General features: G+C 46.4%; 1 pseudogene; it reads right to left on the bottom strand.

The window, feature by feature from the left end:
- Positions 1-1,504: 1,504 nt before the first annotated feature.
- Positions 1,505-2,511, bottom strand: LOC136488508 (expansin-A31-like; annotated as a pseudogene).
- Positions 2,512-5,937: the final 3,426 nt, after the last annotated feature.

Below are 5,937 nucleotides of genomic sequence, written 5' to 3'. Positions count from 1 at the left end.
CGTGCGGAACCCGAGTGGGCGGGGCGTGCAGCGTGGAGCAGGCGGGGTGTGCGGAATCTGGGCAGGCGGGAGGAGCTACGTCCGGACGCGGGCCTAGGGCCGGACGTCCGGGCACTAGCCTAGCCCTTTATAAAAAAGGACCGACAAAGGGTTCAAGGACTATCATGTCAATGTAATACGTCGAGAGATTTTTAAATTCACAGGTCTTCGACTGTCTAGCATATTGGTCTTTGATTCATAGGTTCACATCCCGACCCTCCTAGAATTCGATTAAGTTGATGATTTTATGGAAAAGGGAAGAAACAGACGAGGTCACTGTGAGTGGTGGGTAGGTTGTGAATTGGATGTGCAAGGGCTTTTTATATGACGATATAGACAATGTGAGGCACTTACTGATTCGCTAGATGGGTGACCCGACTTGGGCTTGTACATACAACCAAATAACAAACTACAACTTTGGCTATCCCAGTGTAGAGAAGCTCTTGTGCAACCCACCAAACAAGATCTAGCTCAAGCTGAAAGCCTTACACCACAACACTAAGATTGGCGATGGACGATGTGACGCTAAAAGCGGATATAGTGATAGATGATCTGTCGCTAAAAAAGTTATAACGGTAGACATAAGCAGCCGGTGCAAGTGCTGTCGCTAAAACTCTTTAGCGACAGATAGCACTTTTACCGACATATCAAGTTGCATTGGGAGAAGTAGGCTCTGGTTGCCTAGGCTTAACTAGCTTGGCAGGCCAGAGACAAAATACAAAGCAAATACATACTATGCATGTGTTTAGAACATCTCAAGAGTCTTTTTAACGCTTACTCTCTAAATCATCATTTGGAGAACCTTTTGCATAAAAATCGTTTTTTATATTTTTCCACTCTTCAACAATTTTTCTATATCTTATTTGCACTTTAGAAAGTCATTCTTATTTTTTATCTTTGGCTAGCGAGAAATCCAGAATATAAGATGATTATATTTGATAACCCATTAAATAGTCTGTTGGACGGTATTTTTTTCACCAAAATCTCTATTCATAACAATTAGGAAGAATTGCTCTTACCGGGGAAACAGGGCAACACATTGGTTTATCCTTTCCTGGAATAACTAGAAAATAGAAATCTTGGCCAGATGGAACTAAAATGTGCCCACGGTACGCAAATTCACAGTCTACACATTGTTGATAGAACTTATACATAATTCTGTGTTAGGAAAAAAATTTGTCGCATCTACAAAGTTGTAAAAAGCATTCAGGTGTACGTGATGTCACCGATCCCCTTCTCTTTTTTTATCCTACCCTTCCATTTCCTCCAGCACCTGGAGCATCACGTAGGATGGACGTCTATCCGGGGGTCGCTAAAGAAGCAATGATATATACAAGTACAACCGCAACAAGTGCATTTAGCTCTCCGTCAGAATCAAGAGAATGCACTCGCCACTCGACTGAGCTGCAAGAAATGGGGCAAATGAGGAGATCTATCGAGCATCGTCGGCGTCGGCAGTAGGGTCTTAGTAGTAGAAATTCTGGTTTGTGGTGAAGGTCTGGCTGAACTGCCACCACCCAGGGACCACGTTCCAGAACTGAATATACTGCCCGCCGGTAGAGGTAACGGCGAAGCTGAGCCCCTGGCCGACGAGCCCAGCGAGCGCCTGCCAGTTGGCACCCCAGTTCCTGGACATCTGGATCCACCCCGTCTTGTCGCCCTTCACCCACGCAGCGCCCACAGAACCACTGCCGCCGAGGTTCTGGGTGTTGACGAGCAGAAAATACTGGGAGCCGGCGATGCTGAAGCGCACGCCGCCAGTGCGCGAGCACATGACCTGCTGGTACAGGACTGGGATGATGCCGCCCTGGACGACGCCGATGTGCTCCCACGCCGGCTGGGACATGTCGAAGTGCGGGCGGCCCGGGCCGCACCACCCGCCGTTGGGGAGCGCGTAGTTGGACGGGCACAGGTTGGTGGCCGAGACCGTGATGGAGTTACCGGGCTTGCAGTACTGACCGCCCAGGCGCGTTGGGTCGCAGGTGATGAGGTAGCACTGCCCGCACGACGCGCCGTCGTTGAACAGGGTCGGGCTCAGTGCCGCGTTGTTCACGCCGTACCCCGCGTTGTACAGGTTGTCGTACCCGCATGCGCCACCTGTGTATCATATCATAGACATGCATGCATTAGCGATGAAGTGATTCTTTGGTATATATACGTACACAAATGTACCATATGTACAATAGTTCTTGACCCTGGTGTACAGAAAATGAATGCATGCATTCTTACCCATCGTGCCAGACGCGTCGACTCCGCCGTAGAAAGTGGCAGTGCCCTGAGACCAGTCGGCGGCGGCGACGGCGAGGCACGCCGCAACAACCACCGTGCACAGCATAAAGGAATTTGCCATGTCTACCGACGTCGTCGTTCGAAATGCAGAGCTGGCTGCAGTTAGAAAACAAGATTGACTATCGAGGTGTGGGTTCGTAAGCAGTGATGAGGATCAGGATGTTTGAGGCCGGTTTGATGCATGGCGCTGGGATACCACTGCTTAAATAGAGGAGGAGGTGTTGAGGCGCTAACCGAAGGTAGGAGGAAAAGAGTTACAAATCACACGATATAGGTGGAGGGGTTTAGGGGAATGATGGTCGATCCTGCCTTGTGTATCACAAGCAGCTACTAGTCAGAACACACGTCAAAACAATCCGCGTCTTCAACTCTTCATTGGAAGCTAGCACAAGCGATCGATGCATCACGGTCACGGAGAGCTAGCAGCAGGCACGACCCTAGACTACTGACAGTGACGTGGGAAGTAATCATACATGGATGGTGGCCTGAATCAGCTGTTCAATTTGATATGTTGATTAGTCTGATCGAGTTAGCTGCCTCCGTCACCGTCAAGAAGATTCGCGCGGCAACGGACCATCAACCAACCCAAAAAGTTCCTTCCACATTATTGTTGACATAAGGAAACCCTAGCTTGTTCGGTGCATGTGCTGTGGTTGAAGATCGAGCAACGGCAGATCACAAGCAAGAATTTGCATTGGTTGGTTCAATTTCATTCACACATTCGTCAAACTGGACTAGCCTGGATAATTATTAAAATCATCCTAGCTATATATACTGTGAAAAAATAGTGATCAAGCACTCTACCACATTTCGCACCCCAACTTCTGATAAAGACACCTACAATCTCAAATACATGACAACATCCTACATCTCGCCTGACTAGTGAGGTCTAAAAGAACATCATACCAGTCAAATACTTTAGTTAAATTCAATTCTTTTAATCAAGTCTAGAGTTCAAACATGCCTATAAGTTCTTGTTTCATTATAAAAGTCCTACTACCACCTAGTCGATTGGGTCCCATACACTACTACATAATCGATTTTTAGGGGCGGCTCGTAACCCTTTGTAGGGGTGGTTTGGCCAGCCGCCCCTACCGAACCGTCTCTACAAATCATGCATTTGTAGGAACGGTTTTCCAGGCTGTCCCTACAAATCGATTTGTATGGGGGGCTGGTGTTACCAGCCCCTATAAATCGATTTGTAGAGGCGGCTGTAGTACCAGCCGCCCCTATAAATATCTGTTTGTAGGGGCGGCTTAATCTAGAACCGCCCCTACAGTATGTTTTCCCGCAAAAAAAATTCAAATTTACAATTCAAAATCGCGTTGCCGAACGCCCCGCGACCAACGTTCCGAACCGCGTTCGCGTTGCCGAAAGCCACGCGACCAACATTCCGAACCGCATTCGCGTTGCCGAACGCCCCGCGACCAACGTTCCGAACCGCGTTTGCGTTGCCGAACGCCCCGCGACCAGTGTTCCGAACCGCATTCACGTTGCCGAATACCCCGCGACCAACGTTCCGAACCGCGTTCGCGTTGCCGAACGCCCCATGACCGCGACTACAAGCACAAGAGTATTATATAAACTACAATTACAAGTCCAATTCACAAGAATATATACAATTCATCATTAAATATACAAATTTCATACACATTGTTATCAACGTCCTAGAGCTAGCCTTTCAGTCTCACGAAGGTGTTGGTACTGAGGATTTCTATCTAAGTCAGACTCTCGGTCATGGTAGGCGCCTCTGACGTGTACAATCTGGTCCAATATGAAGTTGCAAAGGTCGCCGACGAGCTCTAAGAGTTGGTCATCCTTGTATGGGTCTCTTTTCATTCCTTTCTCTTCTCTCCACTACAAAAGAACAAGTTTTGGTTTACTATTTCATACCATGTACGAAGTTTTCATACTACGGGTGAAGAGGTTTAAACTTACCCTTAAGGGGTGTCTCCTGTAGGCACCGGTGTTACTCATCATAGAACATATATAGTATCCACAATGTACACTCCCAGGCTTCTGCTTGGGGCACTGTGTGTTTTGCATATGAAAATGTTAAGTAATGCTTTTGACAGCCATGTAACGGAGTACTGAAGAAGTAAGTTACACTTACCGCACATAGTGTTTTTATAGCCAACTTTTTCTTCCTTGCTGGATCATGCCTTCCGTGATGATTAGTGACATAGAACCTAAATACCATGTTCGAATTATTTTAGCAAATACAACTTGTTAGAATCCAAAAGTGAACGTTACAAGTACGTATACAAACATATAAGCTAATGAGGATTGTCGATATGTATACGTCTTGAGAATCAATATGAAGTCTTTGTATGTCACCGGGTCCCTATCTATTGAATCAAAGACCCATGCCATGCTCCTCTCGACATCGATAGCTATACAAATCCAGTGGTTGCTGCATGGATTTAATCATAGAACTAGATAAGCTCTTTTGCATCGAATAAAATATATCGAACAAAGCTTTAAGTATAGAGTTGAACTTACTCGAAGTTGTATGGTAGCCATATAGTAGAGTGTTGTTGGAGATTTTTGAAAGCCAGTGCAATGTATGCCGCAACCTTAAGGGACTCTTCCCTTAGTTTCGTCGTACGGATGTGCTCTTTCTCCTAAAGAGTCTTTACAGCAGCTAGCTCTTTGGTATCCAGTGTCCAGTGTTTAGGGTAATTAAAATTTGTTTGGGCTATAGCTTGAGGGTCTAGATACCCGGCTTTCACACTTGGCATTTGTTTGACAATGTGCACTTGCACTCTACAAATCACGGTGTGGGTTATTTAGAACAAAATTCAAATATTACATTCATATTATATCGGGAGGACAAGGACTTACAGGCACCACGTGCGAATTAGATTCATCTCCATTTCTCCTAGGTAAAAGCATGTGTGGATGTCATTGAAGTTAAAGACAATTTTCCTGGCTAGGCTTCCAAATGTGCCGGTGGGGAAACATGCTTGTATGAGATCTATGCTCGTTGGGAGAACATGCAAGTACTAATCATGGAACCTTCTCATTCCATGTGGTAGGCGCTGGATGTCCCGGTTTGGTAGGAAAGACTTGCCTCTTTCATATGTTTTTGGGCAATCCTTTGACCATTTGATGGCATCAACATTTGGATAGTGCTTTGCAATTTGGTGGAGTTTGCTAGTGACGGCCTCCTTAGAACCCCGTGATGGGACTTTTTTAACTTGGTTCTCAGGCTTGAACTGGTCATGGGAAAACCACTTGGACACCGACGAGACGTCTTTGATCGAAATATAAACTGGCCTTATGGTGATTGGATGCTTCTTTCAAAGTTCCCATTCAGGCATGTCCTCATCTTCTTGTGCATCACCTTCTTCAGGAGGCACTCGTTGTTCATGTATCGGCTGTGCTTGTTGAGAAGACTGTGGTATCTCATGATGCACTTGCTCGGACGAGCTGGAGAAGGTTGTGGCATCTCATCATGCACATGCTTGCTAGGAGGCTAGGAAGAATGTGGCATCTCAGGAATGTGGTGGTCACGAGATGGTGAAAATATCTCCCCGACCTCAACAACTTGCTCCAAATTTGGGAGAGGGGGAGGCAGTGAAGAAGCAGTCAATATAATATCTTGTT

The sequence above is a fragment of the Miscanthus floridulus genome, chromosome 1, assembly GCF_019320115.1.
Source record: "Miscanthus floridulus cultivar M001 chromosome 1, ASM1932011v1, whole genome shotgun sequence".
Taxonomy (NCBI): Eukaryota; Viridiplantae; Streptophyta; class Magnoliopsida; order Poales; family Poaceae; genus Miscanthus; species Miscanthus floridulus.
This window is presented reverse-complemented; position numbering and strand designations above follow the sequence as displayed.